We start from the raw sequence: 23100 nt of genomic DNA, 5'->3' as shown, positions 1-23100 counted from the left end.
TCATTTGCCTCTGATAATTATCATGAAAAATCAATGTATCAAATCAATCATTATATGTAGTACACTATAACTATCAAATCAATTATTATCTGTATTATACTATAACTTGTGCGAAGTACAGTCCGATTAATTTATTTAAATTTTTTTAAAGATTCACAATAATACATGGAAGTTGTTTTAAAATATCCATTTTACTACTTAGAAAATACAAAATATGCCGTGCGTGATGCAGAGGCGAATCCTCTAAGGGGTAAGGAGGTCATCGACCCCCTTTAAATTTTTATTTTAGTTAAATATGTATATTCAAATTATATAAATATCGTCCAATACTTAAAGTTTTTTGATGTTAAAAGTCTTTTTTTTTGGGACAACATTTATAAGTGAAAGTTATACAATTTTTTTTAAAAAAATTACGAGTTACAAATGAAAGTAGAAGTTAGGAATAAATGACAAAAAGAAAGATAGGAATAAATATTGGGCGATATTTCTTTTTAAACCACTTTAACACCATTAATTTGATTTTGATAGAATTATAATAAAGTTAATATGGGGCGGTGATCTGCAAAGCCTGCATCGAATCTGGGGCGGTGGTGATTATTGCAAGAGCTCACATTTCCCAATCAAAGATTGTTCATCTTTCACGGGTTTACACTTTCGGCATGTCTATAGCTGGTATCCGGTATGTAGATAGCTGGGGTGTTTTCGGCATGTCTATAGTTGGTGTTCGACATGTAGATAGTTGTTGTGCCGCTTTTCTAATATTAGTTTATGTGATTGGTGTTTTTGAACATTGAGCTAACAATGATTTTTATGTGATATGATCAATTGCGATGTTATTATATTCAGAGATGTTGGTGCAATTTGGATCGTTTGAGATGTCTTTGATTTCATTTTTAGCTTCAAGTATTTTTAAATTCTATGTGTTAAACGATCAGGAAACAAATCATCTAATTGTTTTTAGTATGTTATTTGTTTAATCACCTGGTTGTATCGACAGTTGGGGGTTTGTCCTGGCTGTATTATATTCAAGGTAATGAAAGCTTTTTGTATTTGTCAAAAAAAATAATGTAGTTAATATGAATTGTATTTCTTTATAATCATGCCTTAATCTACATAATTCTTTATCAGCTTTTGACTAAAATTCTGTCATTCAGAATTTGATCAAATACGTTTTCTAATCACTTGAAGGTCAGCTTTTTAACTAGATAGTAGACACTAAACCAAAGTTGATTTTCAAAATTTGGATGGTATTATTGACCTTGTTCAAAAAATGGTTAAAAAATACAAACATAGGGGTGTAATTCGGTCCGAGCGAGCCGGATTTCGATTCGGATTTAATTGAGACGAGTCGGCTCGTTTAGTTAAACGAGCCTAAACCTATACTCGAACCCGACTCGTTAATTTTCTCGAGTCGAGTCGATCCGGCTCATTTAGCTAAACGAGTCGGTTGTAACGAGTCGGGCGAGTCGGCTTGTTCAATTTTACACTGAATCGAGCCTAAAACGATACCTGAATTCGGCTTGTTTAATTTCACGAGTCGAGTTGAAACAACTCATTTAATTAAACGGGTAGAAAAGTCTACCCGGACTCGAGCTCATTTACGAAACGAGCCGAGTGAAGCCCAGTAAAACGAGTTCGAGCCGGACGAGCTCCTGATCTGCCCGTATCGTATTACAACTTTACACAAAGATATTGAATATCTTTGGATTTATATGTCGGTAAAATTGTCAGCGATTATAACGGTTGTTGCAACAATTAAGAGAGGATTTTCAGCCGAAAATATTATCAATAATCTAATATATAAGATTATATTTTTTATTTATTTTTCGAGCCAAGTTCGAGCTTATTTCGAGCCGAACTTGGGCAAAACATGCCAGATGCTCGGCTCGAGCTCATTAAAAAAGTTTTCTGACCCCCTTATATTAGAAGTTGGATCCGGCATTGGCGTGATATCCAAAATACCCACTAAATACAAATGTTGATAATACATTATGCAGATGCATGATTTGTATGTATATATTTTTTTATTACTAGATTATAGCCCATGTCGTGCACAATTTTTTAAAATTTACTCTTTTTTAATTTAAAAAAAATTGAAAATTTACCTTTTTAATTTTTTAATGTACATATATATATATATTGTTACTTATGATGTTGTTGCAATACTGTTTTTATTATTTATAATTTGTTGTAATATAGTTTCAAAAAATATACAAATATTGAGAAATATATACGATATGAAATTGAATAACAGTTATATACTGTAGAATATCATATCATATTCTATCTACCATTATATCATCGTATCACATTTTGGTGTTTGAATAGTAGTAAAATAATGTAATAATCTATATTTATAATTTGTTAAATCTCTAATCATACCTTATCTAGAGTTGTAATAAAATACTATAGCAAAACAATAATCCTTTTATATTTATGATTTATTAAATTTCTAATCATATTCTATCCAGGGTTGTATTAAAATATTCTATTGCAATTGGTGTTTCAATATTAGATAAATAATGTAATTATTTTCTAATTATGACTGTATTAAAAATATATTTATATTTATTCTAATAAAATATAATCTTAATCGTCTATTTTTTTTATCGTAGCTAACCCGCAGCCGCTACCCTTCAGGTGCGCACTGGGTAAACCCTATGGGTTCACATAATAGCCTGCAAATCACGTGAACCAAGGTAAACCGCATTTAAGCGACAGTCTCTGGTTCAGGAGGCATGATCATAAATTCTCCTCCTGTGGGATTTGAACATGTGACCAAGAGGATAATTATCCCATGTTTAACCAACTGAACCAACCCTTGCGGACGTCTATTTTTAGTTATAGCTGATCAGCACAATTGTGATTATTTTGACGGTACATGACGAAAATTTTGTGATTAAAAATTCTTTGCTCTTATTATATAGAAAGAATATAATAGGTATAGGCATGTTGTATATAAATCCAATGACGTGTTGTTCAAAATATCCACATATATATTTGGCACATATTTTTATTTCCCGCCGGTAGTTATTTTTGGACATCCAACCATTAAAAATGATGTAATTTCAGCATTATCTCATCATACATCACCGTGACTACCTAAGTATATTAATTATTACAGTATAATGGTTTATTTAAAAAATAAAATTATAATAAAATTCCAACAATTATATTAATTTATTAAAAACTGTAGAAAGGAATTTAGAGATGAAGTTAAATAAATGTGAAAATAAATTTGGAATCAAAATTATTTTTATTGTTGTTTTATTTATATACAATTATTAATATAAAAAATAAAAAATTATAATATACATGTGACAAATACATTATTTATATTAGAAATATAATAAAAAGATTATAATTATAACACGATTTGAACAATTTTATTATTTTGTTAAAAGATACTATAGAATTATTTGGAAAATAGGATTACTAAGCTCAAATCAAAATATGAATTAAAATTATAATATAATTTTAACAATTAAGTTATATCATTAAAAATAAAATAATATAGAGTTATAATATCATAAATAGAATTATTGGTGGGAAACCAAAATAAAGGTACGTTATTTATATTAGGTTTGTAATAAAAAATATATATAATTATACTATGATTTTAATTTTTTTTATTATTTTATTAAAAGTATATTATAGAATTATATGAGATATAAGATTATTGAGTTAAAATCAAAATATGAATTGTAATTATAATATAATTTCAGCAATTCTATTATTTTATTTAAAATAAAAGAATATAGAGTTGTATCAAAAATGGTAAAATCAAAATAAGGTGAAAACAAATTTTGATACCATTTAAAAATATGGTTTGGCTTATTAATAAGTACTGACTTAAATCACTGTGATGTGTGGTTCATGCTAATATTTAAATATTTTTAAAATTTTATTTATTCCATTATATAATAATTTTAATATATTTATATAAATATATAATAATTATAAATTTATAATTAAAATAACAAAAAATAATTAATAAGAAACTGTGACGCAAGATTAGTCGGGTTGTAGACTACGTCTAGTATATTAGAAATTTAGTATTTTAGCAATAGGCATATAACACTATTTATTTTTATTTTTAAATAATCAAATTAAAAAATAACTTTAAACCAAATTGTAACTCATTCCAATTAATTATTATAATTTAATATAAATAACCTTCTGGATTCCTTAAAAAATATTAATAAAAGGTGTTCATTGACAAATCAATTAGTTGAGAATGTGAGAATGGATTGAACGTTTAGTACCACTGTGGTCTGTTTATAAGCAGAGAACGTGTGCCTGGCAGGTTGCATACGTTGGTTTCTGTAAGATTGATCGAGTAAGATGACGAGCACCTCCACAACCTGCACGTCCGCATAACCGACATTGCATTATAACTTTCAGAAATCATTATCCACTCTAACAGGCAAGCAGCTAAGTTATATAATATGTCATGATTGTTGTCAGTTATCTATCCGCGATTTCTTTTTATAGAGAGCATTGAGTGAAGTGGGGATCAGGTGACGTACCTCGTGCAATCCCAGATACAGGCACTGCACCACCACCTACAGCTAACAGATTATCGAGCATGGCACAAAAGTTGGGATTAAAATTAATACACGTACACGCACCCGAATAGGGATGGACTCGAACACAGTTTAAAAAACACAGACATCACTACAATGGAATGTTTGGAGGCCTCACAGGCCAGCAATTAATAGTATAAAGTATAAACTATGTCCACACCACCTAATGTTATTATTATTAGAAACTATTATCTTCTTATAGGATGCGACTTGCAAGTGTTTGCATATGTCGGAATTGCATAATATATATGTATCTATACTATATTATAATAGCCGGAATAGAGATAATTTGATTCAACGGTTTGGTTCAACGATAATTTCCTAATTTTGATTATTACAAAAATAGATAAATAGTGTTATATATCTAATAAACTACTAAATTATTAAACTGCTACTAAATATAGTATACTTATCCTACTAAACTACAAAATACTATATTATAATAGCAGGAATAGAGATAATTTGGTTCAACAGTTTGGTTCAACGATAATTCCCTAATTTTGATTATTACAAAAATAGATAAGTAGTGTTATATATCTAATAAACTACTAAATTATTAAACTGCTACTAAATATAGTTTACTTATCCTACTAAACTACAAATACAACTTATTATATTATTAAAAGATATAAATAATAGTGTTACATATCTGCTAAACTACTAAATTTTTAAACTACTAGAAATAGTCTATTTATCCTACTAAATTACGACCACATGTTATTCTATTATTTTTATTATAAATTTATAATCATTATATATTTATATAAATATTTTAAAAATAGAGTATAACTTGATAAATAAAAATATAAAATATTAATGGAAACTCGTGCATCGCACGGAATTTATGCTAGTATATACTATAATAACCGGAATGAAGTATAATTTGTAATTTGGTTAATCCCTCATTTTGGTTATTCATTTCCATCAAGACCGTTGGATCTTCTTCATCAAATAATAAGAGCCATCAGATTTAAATACTAAAAAATACACTTCACAAGTTCTCAGGATCGAATCCCGTCAACAATAAACTTTTATATTATTATTATAAAGATACATATAAGTTCTCAGGTTCGAATTTCGTTAACAAAAAATATTTACATTATTATTTATGAATAATATCTTATCAATGATATACTATTTAAACTTAACTTGGAATTATATACAATAAAAGCATAATAATATAATCATTATTTAGTATTTATTTTTTTATAAAATTTTAATAAAATTATATAAAATATAAATAAAAATATATAATCAAGACCCGTGCATCACACGGGCCGTAAGCTAGTATATGTAATAACCAACAACCACGTTAATTTTTGAAGTCAACATTACTACAAGAAATCGGGCCATTTACGATGCTTTTTTTGAACTGAAATCGTCGTAATTGAGGCATTTATGACAGAAAATTTTCGTCGTTTTTGCTCGAGTAGTAAGTTCAATTTTTCGTCACAAAATAAAATTTCGTCACAAGTTAATAAGGATGGACCCACATTCTCAATAAAATAATAAATGACCTTACGACGGAAAATTATCGTCGTATGTTATTAACTTATGACGGGAAATCGTCGGATGTTTTCTTTTGGTACCCACTTTTGATGAAATTAAACATCAAATTACGACGCAACTATACGTCGTAAGTTAATAACTTCCGACGGAAAAACGGAAAAAACTGTCATATATTAGGGATTTGGATCTACTCACGACGAAAAATGTGATGGATTAACGGGAAATTCATCTTAATTCTTAAAAATTAGAAATGTGCCTATAATGATAAAATTTGTAAATCTCTTTGCACAAACATATCACTTTATATATTTTTAAGATTTCCTAACCTTCAAATTGGTGAAAAATTTAGGATTACAAAAAAAGTTGAAAAAATGCAAGTAAAAAGGAAAATTCATTTCAATTCATTTAAAATAAAACATTTGCCTAGAACAATAAATCGTCCAATATTTCTGCACCAACACATCATATTATATATTTATCAGATTTCCAAACCATCAAATTGGTTAAAAAGTTTGAATAGCAAGAGAAGTTAGTTAAAAATAGTATTAGTAAACGTAAAATCCATTTTAATTCATTTTAAATTAGGAATATGCCTAGATTCATAAAATTGTCAAATTTCTTTGCACAAACATATCACATTACATATTGTTAAGATTTTCAAATCTTCAATTTAGTGAAAAAATTAGGATAATGAAAAAAGTTGAAAAAATGTAGTAGACGGAAAATTCATTTTAATTCATTTAAAATTAAGGAATTTGCCAAGAATGATAAATCATCCAATTTTTTTGCACAAACACATTATATTATATATTTATAAGATTTCCAAAATGTCAAATTGGTTAAAAAGATTGAATAGCAAGAAAAGTTAGTTGAAAATAGTGTTAGTGAGCTGAAAATCCATTTTAATTCATTTAAAATTAGAAAAATGTCGTTAATGATAAAAATTCCATTTTTTTTGCACGAACACATCATATTATACATTTAAAATATTTTCAAACCGTAAAATTAGTTAAAAAGTTGAAATTGTGAGAAAAGGTAATTAGAAATAATGTAAGTAAAGCGAAAATTTATTTAAAATAAAAATATGGTTAGAATTATAAAATCATCTCATTTCCTTCTACAAACATATCACATTACATGTTTTGATTCATACAAGCATAAAAATTAGCCTAAAATGATAAAGTACATTTCTTACTCATCTACACTTTATACATCAATACTATCATAACCACCATCATCATCATCATCATCATCATCATCATCATCATCATCATCTTCTTCTTCTTCTTCTTCTTCTTCTTCTTCTTCTTCTTCTTCTTCTTCTTCTTCTTCTTCTTCTTCTTCTTCTTCTTCTTCTTCTTCTTCTTCTTCTTCTTCTTCTTCTTCTTCTTCTTCTTCTTCTTCTTCTTCTTCTTCTTCTTCTTCTTCTTCTTCTTCTTCTTCTTCTTCTTCTTCTTCTTCTTCTTCTTCTTCTTCTTCTTCTTCTTCTTCTTCTTCTTCTTCACTTTTCACTTATTTTTGTTGCTCTCGTTCTTCTTCTTGATCTTCTTCCATTTCATAGTGCGAAAAGTCAACAAATAACGACCTCGAGGAAAAATCTAATGTAATGGTGAAATCGGGTCAATAACAGTATTTATCGATCAGATACCGACTCAGAATGATTCACAAATCAAATGACCTTTCAATATAAAATAAATTAGGTCTCAAAAGTATTTTTATTGGAAGCGTAATATTTTTCTGAGTCTATACGCGTTCGTTTCGTATTAAACGGACGAACGGTTTATTTATTATGAATAAAATAAGAATAAATAGGAATAAATTAATTAATAATAATATTAATTAATTTTTTAAATACCAAAATATAATTTTTAAAAGCTTAAAAATAATTTTTAGGAATTATTTGAATTAATTAAAAATAATTTATATTGTATTTAATTATTTATAAATAAAATCAATTGATTAAATGATTTAATTAAATAATTAATTCACAAATAATTAACTAAAATAAATAATAAATAATTAATTCAAGTAAGTTTTTTAAAATAATAAATGAAAATAATTTTTGGAATTTAAAATAATTAATAAAATAATTTTTAGTATTTAAAATAATAATTAAATGATTTTTGAAATTAAAAGAAATGATTTTAAAAAAAATAGAAAAGGAATTTTGAATTATTTTTAAATCAGAATTCTGGAAACATAATGGAAATTGGGGGTAGGGTTTAAGGGGATGAAACCCAGGTTTTTAATTCAAAAAAACAGGTCGGGAATCGGGTCTTCGAGAATCCTAACCGGGTCGGGTAAAAAACCGGCCGAAAACTGGGGTTGAACCTAGAATCCGGTAGGTTCTGCCGGACTCCGGCAAGCCCAAAAACAATCTGGTTATCCCGATTTTTCAGTACAGTCCTAACCTAAACCAATACAACAACAGAAACACCACCATAACCCTCTCGTTTCACTCTCACAACTCCGATTCTGGCCAAACACCATGGAAGCCGGCGAGGAGCTTTCAGTTTCCGGCCATAAATCAAAACAACAGAATCCTCGACCATAAGCAACGATACCTATCTCAAATCGTAGCTAATTAACTACACAACATGTTCGTTTAATCAATATTACCAACCCACTATCGATTTAGCCGTAAAAAATCAATAAACAACAAGAACAAGGTTGCGATAAAACCTTTGCCGACGAGCATCGATTTGAACACAAAAATTACGTATATATACATGAATCAATTGGAAAAGACATAAGCAAGCTATTTCTGATGTCAAAATCAACTAAAAATCATCACATAGCAAACATCCAATTTCAGTCGATTAAAAACAAGAAATTCAAAAAATCGATTCGATTCACCTTTGTTAGATATATTTGTGATGTCTTATCTAATCTGATTTGTTTAGTTTCAGAACTTAGTATCAAAACTTAACTGGAAATCAGAACTTACTGAAGACATGAAGTTATCAGAACTTAAGGCGTTAAAACTTATATCAGGACTTAAGTGCGGGTACACTTCAGATAAGGAAAGCAGTTGATTTACAGGAGAGGATCTGGATTAAACAAGTAAAGATATGCATGAAGAATTGGACAACTATAGGACTGCAGTAGATAATCTCTGATTGAAGTATTCTAGGAAACAGAATCATTATCATATCAATTAGGAGATATCTTATAACTGTGTAGTATATAAACACAGATTAGGGTTTACACTATAAGTGTTATCATTCACGAGAATATTATTCATTGTAACCCTAGCAGCTCTTAGTGATATCATATATCACTGAGAGAGTAGATTAAACCTATTGTAACAGAGTTTGATATATTGAATAAACTTGTTTTCTGTTACATACTTGTGTTTATAATCGAATTTGAAAGGCATATGTCATAGCCTACTCGTTTATTCGAGTATTTAACTCAACTCAAATAAGAATGTAATAAGTAAATAGTGGATCAAGCATCAGAGAGATCTCACAAAGTAACATCTGTCAAAGAATAAAGAAACATTGTTCATCTGCAGACTTGAAGATTCACTGGAAGAAGTTCAAGAATTTGATCATGCCTCAGTGATATAAATCAAGATCGTGGATTTAATCAAGTGACAGAGATCTCGTCAAGGTATCATTTATTACAAGGATTCAATCAGAACAACAAAGTCAAGACATGAAGAAACGTCACGAAAGTTAGTCACTCATGAACCAGACAGTACATCGAGTGTCAGCATTGAAGTGACGGAATTGATTCATAAGTCTCAGAGACTTTCAGAAGATTGTCAGAAGAAGGGATGCTGCTCAGGGATAGTATTAATTCTCTATTAATTAATTAAGTCATATAATCTAATTAAGAGAATAAATTATATCTGCAAGGATTAATTTATTGATTAATTGAATTAAATTGATTAATTAATTTAGAATTAATATTAAGGATTTTCAGAATGTTAATTGATTAAAATCTGTGATAATTCTAAAAAAAAAAAGAAGAAGACAACTGATTGTACTAGTATGACAATCGGTATGACAATTGATAGTCATACCGAATGTCTTGCTAATTCAGTTGATTGTATTGATAGAATTTTCAATTAGATTAAAATCAATTATGTATTCAGAAAAACAATTTCAATTGTACTACTATGACAATCGGTATGACAATCAATAGTCATACCGAAAGTCTTGCTAGTTCATTTTAATTGTCTTCCTAGCTCTAATAGATTGTCTCACCGAAAGTCCTTCAAGCTCAAATAGATTGTCACACCAGTTCAACAACTTCGGCTGTGATTGTTTAAAAGAAAGCAGAAGACAATATCAACAGATAACTCAGCAAAAACAGAGCAGCACATACAGAACAAGAAAACACAGCAGAAAACAAAAGAAAATATTTCATCATTCATCTGCTTATTCAAGATCAAATATTCTAGTTTGTTAATGTTAAATCCAAACCACTAGAATTACTTATCTTGTTCTTGTATATCAATCTAGCGGATTAAAATCCCTAGAACTTAATCTCAAATTGCTTTTAGCATTTGATCTTTTAATTACAAAAATAGAAAAAGTTCATGTCGAATTTATTCTAAATTTGTAATAATTGATTTGAGATTAATCCCTTGTAATCGATACCGTAGTTGTAACACCTTTCAAGTTTAATAAAAGTTTTATTTAACTTGAATTTTGTTTCACAATTTTATTCCGCATTTTATTCGACGAAACGGTATTGTTTGCATTCAACCCCCCCCTTCTACAAACAAATTGGGACCTAACAATTGGTATCAGAGCCTTCTGATTAACGTACAAATCAAGATCCTAGACTTTTGTGTTTCTTTCACTTCTTGAATTTTTATTCACTCAAAAATTCATAATGACTACACAAAAAGTTGGAACCGTTAAAATTCCACTTTTCGATAAAGAAAATTATGTGATGTGGAAGAAGAAGATGCTACTGTTTTTACAGGTTGCTAATCCCAAATATTTGCAAGTGTTGAAGAAGGGTCCAAAAATTCCTATGGTTATTGAACCAGAGGTAATAGAGAATGATGTGGTGATCACCAAAGCGAGAACTTATGTGAAGGATCCTGAGGACTTCTCTCCTGCTGAAATAGAAGAAGCTTCCCTGGATGCTAGCCTTCAATTAATCTTAGTAGATTCCCTTAATCCCCTAATGAACAGACATGTGATGAATTGTAAAGATTCTAAACATATCTGGGAAACTATTGAGATTATTAATGAAGGCACAGAGGAAGTTAGGGAGAACAAACTAGAAATCCTAACCTCTGAGTATGAATACTTCAAATCTAATCCAGGAGAAGGAATCACTGAAGTGTTTGAGAGGTACAATGCATTGATCAACAACCTGAACATTAATGGTAAATACTATTCCATCAGGGAGGTCAATAAAAAGTTCCTTTTAAAACTGCCAACTCATCTCGAACATAGAATCACTGCCATAAGAGAAGCAAGAGATCTGAGTGAGATTTCTTTGGAAAGGCTCTATGGTGTGTTAAAGACTTATGAGTTGGAGCAGATTCAGCAGAAGGAAGTTTACGGGAAAGGAAGAGTGGTCAGCACGTCTACTGCTCTGGTAGCTGATGAACAACAACAACAACAACCACTATATCAACAACAATCTCAACAGTCAGATAGAATGGTACAGTCTTCCAAGGTTGAAGATAATATGATAGTAGCAGAATTTGATTCACCTACTACAAATCAATCAGGAGATGATTATTATTCCTTGGAAGAACTGGAGCAATTGGAGGATGAGTCAATGGCCCTGATTGTCAAGAGATTCTCAAATGTCAGATTCAAAAGGAATCCCAAGTTCAAGTACAAGTCCAACTACAACAGATTCCAGAAAGGTGGATCTTCATCCTCTAACACCAGCAGTGGTGGGTATAAAACAGGGATGGTTGATCGAAGCACCATTCGATGCTTCAACTGTAATGAGTTGGGACACTTTGCCACAGAATGCAGGAAGCCAAAACAAGCAAGGAAGAACTCTTACGATTCTAATCAGAAGAGTAAATCTGAAAGGGCGTACCTGGCAAAGGGAAGAAGCTGGGATGATACTGACAGTGAAGATGAAGAAGTTGGGAATCTTGCTCTCATGGCTAGTGATGCAAGCACCTCATCGTCAAAAAAAGAGGTAAAACTTTCTGATGCTGAAATGGTTTATCATCTAAGAGGTAACTTAGATTGTGCTCGTCGTGATAATGAATTGTTAAATCAACAAATCAAAGACCTTGAGAAAGAGGTCAATGAATTAAGACTTGTGCACATTAATCAAGATAAACTTAAAGACCAAGTATCTTTTCTAGAGAATAGAGTTGACTGTTATAGACAACTCGAAACTATTCTCAAAGACAAGATCACCGGTCTTGAGGCTAAGGTTAAAGCTTACTTTAATTCTTGTTCGAAGTCCAAAGAGTTTTACAATAAGCAAGCTGTTAATCAAACACATGGAATAGGTTATGATTATAATGCTGCTATTGGAAAATTAGGCATAAACTCCCCTCCTCATGTATGTGCTAAAGGCAGGGAAGTACCACATGTGCTTAAGGGTGTTGATGAACCCCTCTATAAGGAATCAATTGCTGAACCATTTGATGAGACCTCTTTTATTATTCAAGAAGAAATCCGTGCTGAAGATAATGCTAATGGGAAAGCTGTCTCCAAGTCAAGTGTGTCAAAAGTTCCAGTCAAGGTTGTGAAAGCAACTGAGACTAACTCAGACACACATGAGTTGGATAGCACAAATGCCATGTCTACCATGCATAAGTTGCCTATTGTTAATCCTTCTCATAAAGCATGTGGTGTTCCTGATTGTATGTCTTGTGCTTTTAATCTGTTGTTTGCTTATTTTAATGGTAAGCATGCTTCTAATGATAAGACTACTCCTCGTCAGCATGTGAATAATAGAAAGCATGATAGGTCTAAGACTGCTAGTCCTCCTAAAGCTAGAAAGGAGACATTTGTGCCTAAGCCTAAACATAAATCTGATAAGGCTGTTTTAAAGGTCAAATGTTCAGTCATTGAGAATGTTGAGAATAGTGAAATTAAGAATGTTGTTTTGCCTGATAAAGGCCAATTTTACAAGTATGCCGGACCCAGCCAAGCTTGGGTTCCGAAGAAGTTCTAATCCATTTGTATTGCAGGGCATTAAACAGGTACAACCGGTAGTGTGGATTCTTGACAGTGGATCGTCAAGACATATGACCGGAGATAGAGCCCTGCTATCAAATGTGGTTGAGAAAGCTGGCCCAGTGGTTACCTTTGGAGATAACAGCAAAGGTTTAACGGAGGGATATGGCTGTTTGCAAGCTGGAAATGTTATCATTGAAAATGTATATCTTGTGCAAGGACTTGAACACAATCTGCTTAGCATTAGTCAGTTCTGTGACAACGGCTACAATGTTTTATTCGACAAGCTGAAGTGTCAGATTCTGCACAAGAAAAGTGAAAAACCCTCCTTAATGGGAATACGAAAAGGAAATCTGTTCGTAGCTGACATGAACTCTGGAAGCAATCTTGAAGTCAATTGTTTCTATGCAAAAGCATCGTCAAATGAGAGTTGGCTATGGCACAAGAGACTTTCCCATCTCAATTTCAAGACAATGAATTCTCTTGTCAAAAGAGAATTGGTAAGAGGTCTGCCTCAGCTGTAATTCTCTCCAGAAGGACTATGTGAGGCTTGCCAGAAAGGAAAGTCAAAGAAAGCAAGTCACAAAGGCACTGACACATCTTCCATAACTGGTGTTCTGCAATTATTGCACATGGATTTATTTGGTCCAGTTAATATCCTTTCTATGTCAAAGAAGTGTTACTGTCTTGTGATAGTTGATGACTATTCCAAGTATACGTGGGTTTTATTTCTTCACTCTAAGGATGAAATACCACAAGTTGTGATTGATCATATCAAGATGATTGAGTTAGATTTTAACGTCCCTGTTAGAGCAATAAGGTCAGATAATGGAACAGAATTCAAGAATGCACTTCTAAATGGATTCTGTACAGACAAAGGGATTACCAGACAATTTTCAGCTCCTAGAACCCCTCAGCAAAATGGAGTGGTAGAAAGGAAGAATCGTACATTGATTGAAGCTGCAAGAACGATGTTAAATGAATCAGGTCTTCCAATGTACTTTTGGGCTGAAGCTGTCAATACTGCATGTTATACTCAGAATCGAACTCTAATCAACAAAGACTTCATGAAAACTCCTTATGAGATTTTGAATGAACAGAAACCTTCTATCAAATACTTTCATGTATTTGGTGCCAGATGCTTCGTGCTCAAGGATGGAGATGATCGTCGTGGTAAGTTCGAGGCAAAGGCATATGAGGGTATTTTTGTTGGATATGGAAGAAGATCATATAGAGTGTATATCATTGATCAACACAAAGTAACTGAAAGTGTCAATGTTACATTTGATGACACTAAACTCCCTAGTATCCAAACTGAAGATCCTTCTGAGAAACTGAAGTTTGATGATACGTCAGATTCAGAGTCAGAACATGGTCAAGAACCTGAGGTTGTTGCTGTTGAAGAACCTGTTAATCCTGATAATACTCAAGGTAATAGTGATGGAAACTCTGGAAACAATGGAGATACCACTGCTACTGACGGAGAATCTTCAAGTCAACATGGCAACAACTCAGGGGGAGATGCTGAAGGATCATCTAGTAGGACACAACATCACAATGAATTTCAAGGCGAATCATCAAGATCAAATCTTCCAAGACAGACTGTCTGGAATAAAGCTCACCCTTTTGAGTTGATTATTGGTGATCCAGATGTTGGAGTCAGAACTAGACGTGCTACTCAAAATGAGTGTCTGTTCTCAGGATTTCTTTCTGAGATGGAACCTAAGAAAATTGAAGAAGCACTAACTGATCCAGATTGGGTGATTGCTATGCAAGATGAACTCAATCAGTTTGAAAGTCAACAAGTCTGGAAACTGGTACCTAGGCCTGTACACAAGAAAGCTGTTGGTACAAGGTGGGTATTCAGGAATAAACTAGATGAAGATGGTGTGGTTACAAGAAACAAGGCAAGACTGGTAGCTAAAGGGTATTCTCAAGCTGAAGGTATTGATTATGATGAAACCTATGCTCCAGTGGCTAGACTTGAGGCCATCAGGATATTTCTGGCATTCGCAGCATTTTCAAACTTTAAAGTTTATCAAATGGATGTCAAGAGCGCCTTTCTGAATGGAAAGCTGGATGAAGAGGTATATGTAGAGCAACCTCCTGGTTTTGAAGATCCAGATCATATGGATTTTGTCTTCTTTCTTTTCAAGGCTATCTATGGGCTAAAACAGTCACCAAGAAAATGGTATGACACTCTCTCTGAATTTCTTATTGAAAATAGCTTTATTAGAGGTGTCATAGACAAAACTCTCTTTTCTAAAAAACATAAGAATGATACTATATTAGTCCAAGTCTATGTGGATGATATAATATTTGGGTCTACTAATGATAATCTCTGTAAGAGATTTGCTAAGTTAATGCACAGCAAGTTTGAAATGTGCATGATGTGAGAGCTGAAGTTCTTTCTTGGATTACAAGTAAATCAAAGGTTAGATGGAACATTTATTTGTCAATCCAAGTATCTCAAGGAACTCCTCAAAAAATACAATCTAGAGGATTCTGCATCAGCAAGGACTCCATCAACTACAGCTGTCAAGCTTGGACCATGTGAAAACTCCATTAAGGTAGATGTCACAAGCTACAGAGGTATGATTGGCTCGTTACTCTATCTTACTGCGAGTAGACCAGATATTATGTATGCTACATGCCTATGTGCAAGGTTCCAAGCGGATCCTAGAGATATTCATCTCGTTGCTGTTAAACGAATCTTAAGATATCTTAAGGGAACACCAAATCTAGGTATTTGGTACCCTAAAGAATCTGGTTTTAACCTTGTCGGATATACAGATTCAGATTATGCAGGAAGTGTTGTTGATAGGAAAAGCACCTCAGGAAGTTGTCAATTCTTAGGAAGCAGGCTAGTCTCATGGTACAGCAAGAAACAGCAAACAGTTTCCAACTCAACGGCCGAGGCTGAATATATTGCTGCTGGAAGCTGCTGTGCTCAGATCTTGTGGATTAGGAACCAACTACGAGACTATGGCTCTGTATTGAACAAGATTCCTATTTTATGTGACAACACAAGTGCAATAGCCATCACCAACAACCCTGTGCAGCACTCGAGGATAAAGCACATTGACATCAGGTATCATTTTATTAGAGAGCACGTCATGAATGGTACTGTTGAACTATTTTTTGTTCCAACAGAAGAACAAATAGCAGATATTTTCACTAAACCACTTGACGAATCCACATTTACCAGATTAGTTGGTAAATTGGGCATGTTAAATAGTTTTTGTGATTAATTTAATTAATATCTGGAATCTGTTCTTGAATGAATTTACAAATGAATTTTTCATAAATGAAAAATTCATTTGCAAATTTATTTTATCATTTTATCATATTTCTTGCTTATTTCTATGTAATATATATTATCTTATCTATGTTATTTACTCTACTTGTTAATTTAAAATATCTCAGAATATTTTATTTCCTCTAAAAATATTTTTCTATGAATTTTATTTGCTAAAATTCAACAGAAATCTATTTTTGGAATAAAAATAATTAATTCTGAAATATTGTCTTTATTTTCTGTAAAAATTTTAAGTATTTATTTCAGTTTTACTATTTTGTAATAAAGTTTCAGTACATTAATAGTTGTCTGTACATATTCATTTTGTTTTTCTACTGCAAAGACAATCGGCAAGACAATTAAAATTGTCTTGCTGAAAATCATTTCAGTAAACATGAAAATATAAATCTGTTAATGCTTATTTTAATATCAGATTAATTTTATAACTGGCAAGACAATCGGTAGGACTATTGATTGTCATGCCAGTAATAAAATTAATATCAGAATTATATTGTTTTATTTTGTACTGGTATGACAATCGGTATGACTATCAGATTGTCATACCAGTTGTTTATTTTTATTTGTTTCTTTTCCTTCTTTTGCCTGGTATGACAATCGGTATGACAATCCCGGATTGTCATACCAGCTGTTATATAAAGGCTGTTGCTGTTTTGTTTTGAATCATTTTCAACATAGCAGTTCATTTCAAAGAATTTCTAACAGTTTTTTCTCCATTTTCTCTCTTCTCTCTCTTCGAACCAAACCAAACCTGTTATTTCCTTGCTCGAGTTTTTACTCAGCAAACTTAATCATCACTTTAGTGATATATACATATAAGTATATACATAAAGAAGTGCTGTTGAATTTTCTTGCCCCTTCAATTCCATTTTAATTTTAATTTCTTATTTGTGTCTTTTGGTGTGTCAAAACTGTGTTAGTGATTTAAGAATTTTAACGAGATACATTTCTGTCTAAATTTTTCGATTATAATTAATTTAATTCGAATTATTAAATTAATTTAATTAATTCGAATTTTCTTAATATTATTCTTAAAATTCTGAAAAGCTTGTGTCTTATTATTATTTTATAAAAAATGGCTCTCAATTTCCAAATTGTCGCGCATAATCAAGTTGGTTATTTCAATCCGGAAAAATGTGATGTTGAAAAATTTAAGCCTTGGATTAGATTTTTAAATGATCATTCGATTGTTAGCTCTGCTATTAAATCAAATGTGATTTTAAACGTCGATCTACTTAGACTGATTTGCACAACTTCTACTGTGGCCGATGATTCAAAATCTTTTTCATTCACCATCGCAAACACACAGTATGTAGTTGATGAAACAGTCGTCAATCGTGCGTTAAATTTTCCACTAGACAATTTCTGTAATTTACACCAACTGCACAAAATCTAATTTTCATAACATTACTTCCACCCTGCAGTATATTGGTCTTGCGGTTGTTTTCAATCAAAGGATCAATTTTGGCAAACTACTTTTTCCCATTCTCTTGAGACGTCTAACTTCTGCTTTACGTGATCATTCTACAAATCGTAGGGTATCATGTTACTATGCTCGTTTTCTTATGCTCATAGCAGATCATCTACTCACCCCTCAACACAAAGCACTTTTTGCTAACTCTGCTGTAACCGAACCCCCATCAGTTAGCAAAAAGATTTACACTCGCCAAGACACAACCTTCAAATTTATGCAAGTACCAGTACTTGTATCTGCTTTCATGGCCAATTATATTCCCTTGCCTATTTTTAATCTTCCCGGCCATGAACAGCAACCTCAACCTCCAGTGGTTCAAGCCACCCAGGCTCTTCCATTACAGGTAGTAACTCCTCACTCTCTCTCTCACTCTCTTCCTACTTCTGTTAACAGACCCTCAGTGGTTGATAGGGCTGACCATGAAGTTGTAGAACCACAGCTTCAATCCCAGGTCATAGAGCCAAACACAGAGTCTCATTCTATCTCACCCTCTCCCCCACTGTCTAAAATGTTACCCAGAAGATTATTAGGAAGTAGTACAATGTCAAATATGAGTGAACCCTCAGCTCTGCCTCCTCCTAAGAAAAGAAAAACCTATTCTGAGGCATCTGAAAGCTCATCCTTGTCCTCCCAACAGGACATGGACTTTGAAATGGCCAATGAACAGTTACTAGAGGCATTCTCTCAACAGGATGCATCTATTGAAATTCGCCATCGGGCCATGGCATCTTGTACTGAGTCAAGCACAATTCCATTACTCACAATGGAACCATACACTTCCCCAGATAATACTCAGGACACCCAGCGAGGAGTGCACGTAGAGTCGGTTACAGTGCCTGCCATAGTTACGGCAGAAGAGCAGTCACATGCTTCAGAGGGAAAATCTGACTCTCCGCCATCTTTAATAGAGTCATTTTCTCCCCTCCCAGATCCAACAACTCTGGCTCCCTTATGGGATTCTCCACTCGCAGATTTATCTGGAGAAAGTGGAGGGCAACTCGGTCAATCTATCCCTGAAGCAATTCAGACATCTATTCCAAAAGATTTGATAGCATTGACTGAGGATCGGGACTCGCGAATTCCCATTGCACCACCACTGACCTCTCTTGAAGAGGCTAGGGTGATTTTTAATGCAGGTACACAAGAACAGCAATTGGAAGACTCCTCACGAGCAATCATATTGAGAGAAACACATGCACGTGAGATGAGTGAACCAAATACGAGTGAACTTCAGGTGAGAGCACACACAGACACTGATACTGTCAACCTGTTAGCTCAGATTGCTGCCCTGAAAGAAGAACTTGCTAAAAGTCAAGCTGAAGCTCAAGCATTCAAAGCACAAGTGGTTGAACGGTCTTCTTCTTCCACCTCTGTCGACAATCAGCTTGCAATCATAAGGAATGACATCTCAGATTTAAAGACTACTGTAATACCAAAGCTCAATTCTATTCAGGACACTCCAAATTTATCAGCTGATGACATATCCAACTTCTGCTCCCTACATACAAGAATGACTTCTCTTGAAGACCTCGTTGAGATGAATCATTCACTGGACAACTCAAGATTTCTAAAGATAGAGACGGGCATGGAACATCTAAATGAAGGCATGAAGCACTTATATTACATGATCAAGAATTCTCATTGCCCTAATGAAGAACAAAGAGCTTATTTTGAAGGACCGTCTGGTGGAGGATCAGGCTCTGGAAGTGGTGGAGGTTTCAAAGGAAAGTCAGTAGAGGATCCCTCAACTAAGGGGGAGAAGAAAGGGAGTAGTTCCAAAGGGAAAGAAAAAGATACTTCTGCTGGAGATAAAGGAAAGGCTGATGATGCCTACTACAGTGGAGAACAGGATGACTTCGATATTTTTGACATTCCCACTGAACCAGTTCAGGAAGATAAAGATGGGTTATTTGAAGCTGAAGAAGAAAGTGATTTTGAAGATTGGGAAGAAGAAGATACAGTGGATCCTAGGTTTGAGAAAGAATTTCAGAAAGAGCAGTCAGAGATGCAAAGAAAAGAAGCTGAACTCAAGAAGGTCTCACAGATCATTGATAGGAGAAAAGACATACAAAGAACAGAAACTCTTCAAAAGCAACGTCTTCATGACATTAAAGCTCAAGAAAGGAGAAGAGATGTCAGACTGAAGATTGGTGGAAAGTGGGATGAAGCTAGGAGAGTACTCGATATGCCTCAGCTATGCACTAACAATGATAGGCAGTTCTTACATCTTCTTGACAAGCTGGAAATCTCAAATCCTAACAATGACATGTACATGAATGCTATCAAGACTGAAGTCTCAAGGATCACAGCTGCTTTTGATAGATCCCTAAATGAGATGAGCATTTTTGTATATTGTCAGAGTGAAGGATCATTCAAAGTGTCACTTCATCTATTTGAGAATCGTTCGTTGTCAGAGATTTGGGTTCTTTTAAACAAAGTGAAAAGAAGCTCAGAGTTGAATGAAGTTCTTCGGGAAAGGCTTAAAGAGTTTGCCAGCAGGGCTAGTCCTCAAGTGGTCAACAATCCTCATCAGGTGAGATTCTTTAAGTCTGATTGTCTTCAAATCTGTCAGCTAGATGTACAATCTCTTAAAGACTACTCAGCTAAGCATCTGGTCTGGATGGAACATCATTTGAGAACTGCTGGATATTCATCCATGTTGAAGACTCAAGCTGCTGACTTGATTCAAGCTTATTGTGAGAAGAATGTTAAAAGGTACAATCAACTCAAGAATAAGTTGAAGACAGTTGGAGTTCAACCAGTCAGACCTGCAAGCTTCACTTCAGAAAAGGATCGTGTTTTTGACAAGGAATTGCTTCAAGATTTAGAAGAAGGTGAAGTCAGAAGAGAAGACAACTAAAGTCAATTAGCTCAAAACTCAATGTAATATGATTAGAGCGTTATGAATCAAGATAGTCTAATGTAGTTATATGTTCAGGCTAGAGGAACATCTATCTTGTATTCACTTGTAAATTTCATTTGGAATCTGGAAAATGTTAAATATAATCCAGAACTTTTCTGCTATTTACTTTACATTACTGTTTATATCTTTTTCTTATTTGTTAGTTGAGTTATCCTCTAGGTATTTGTTGTTATTGTCTAACAAGCAAATAGGGGGAGATTGAAAGGCATATGTCATAGCCTACTCGTTTATTCGAGTATTTAACTCAACTCAAATAAGAATGTAATAAGTAAATAGTGGATCAAGCATCAGAGAGATCTCACAAAGTAACATCTGTCAAAGAATAAAGAAACATTGTTCATCTGCAGACTTGAAGATTCACTGGAAGAAGTTCAAGAATTTGATCATGCCTCAGTGATATAAATCAAGATCGTGGATTTAATCAAGTGACAGAGATCTCGTCAAGGTATCATTTATTACAAGGATTCAATCAGAACAACAAAGTCAAGACATGAAGAAACGTCACGAAAGTTAGTCACTCATGAACCAGACAGTACATCGAGTGTCAGCATTGAAGTGACGGAATTGATTCATAAGTCTCAGAGACTTTCAGAAGATTGTCAGAAGAAGGGATGCTGCTCAGGGATAGTATTAATTCTCTATTAATTAATTAAGTCATATAATCTAATTAAGAGAATAAATTATATCTGCAAGGATTAATTTATTGATTAATTGAATTAAATTGATTAATTAATTTAGAATTAATATTAAGGATTTTCAGAATGTTAATTGATTAAAATCTGTGATAATTCTAAAAAAAAAAGAAGAAGACAACTGATTGTACTAGTATGACAATCGGTATGACAATTGATAGTCATACCGAATGTCTTGCTAATTCAGTTGATTGTATTGATAGAATTTTCAATTAGATTAAAATCAATTATGTATTCAGAAAAACAATTTCAATTGTACTACTATGACAATCGGTATGACAATCAATAGTCATACCGAAAGTCTTGCTAGTTCATTTTAATTGTCTTCCTAGCTCTAATAGATTGTCTCACCGAAAGTCCTTCAAGCTCAAATAGATTGTCACACCAGTTCAACAACTTCGGCTGTGATTGTTTAAAAGAAAGCAGAAGACAATATCAACAGATAACTCAGCAAAAACAGAGCAGCACATACAGAACAAGAAAACACAGCAGAAAACAAAAGAAAATATTTCATCATTCATCTGCTTATTCAAGATCAAATATTCTAGTTTGTTAATGTTAAATCCAAACCACTAGAATTACTTATCTTGTTCTTGTATATCAATCTAGCGGATTAAAATCCCTAGAACTTAATCTCAAATCGCTTTTAGCATTTGATCTTTTAATTACAAAAATAGAAAAAGTTCATGTCGAATTTATTCTAAATTTGTAATAATTGATTTGAGATTAATCCCTTGTAATCGATACCGTAGTTGTAACACCTTTCAAGTTTAATAAAAGTTTTATTTAACTTGAATTTTGTTTCACAATTTTATTCCGCATTTTATTCGACGAAACGGTATTATTTGCATTCAACCCCCCCTTCTACAAACAAATTGGGACCTAACAGAATTGATTGTAGATACTATATTCAACCCCCTTCTATAGTATCATTGAGGCCTAACAAGTGGTTTCAGAGCCAATCTGTTAAGCTTACAAACAGTTAAGATCCAAATAAACAATCAATCATGTCTGATCAATTAAAAACACAAGACCCTCAAGAACCTGTAAAGGTTCAACCCATTCAAAACACCAGTAGATATGAAACTGTCAGGGTTCCTATGCTCAGGGTGTCTGAGTACCCTGTTTGGAGCGTGAAGATATCCATGTTTCTAAAAGTTACAGATCCAGAATATTTAGACAGAATTTATGATGGTCCACACAAGCCCACAAAGCTTTCTGTTGCAGTTGGGAATGAGCCACAGAATATGATTCCCAAAGAAAAGAGAGAACTCACCACTGAAGACATCTCTTCACTAGGCAAGGATGTAAAAGTAAGACACTTGCTTCATACTGTACTTGACAATGTCATGTCAAACAGGGTGATTGGATGCAAGACTGCAAAAGAAATATGGGATGCATTGGAAGTGAGATGTCAAGGAACCAATGCCATCAAAAAGAACAGGAAGACAATACTCACACATGAGTATGAGC

Source organism: Apium graveolens, chromosome 11, assembly GCF_009905375.1.
Source record: "Apium graveolens cultivar Ventura chromosome 11, ASM990537v1, whole genome shotgun sequence".
Taxonomy (NCBI): Eukaryota; Viridiplantae; Streptophyta; class Magnoliopsida; order Apiales; family Apiaceae; genus Apium; species Apium graveolens.
Note: the sequence above shows the minus strand (reverse complement) of the source record.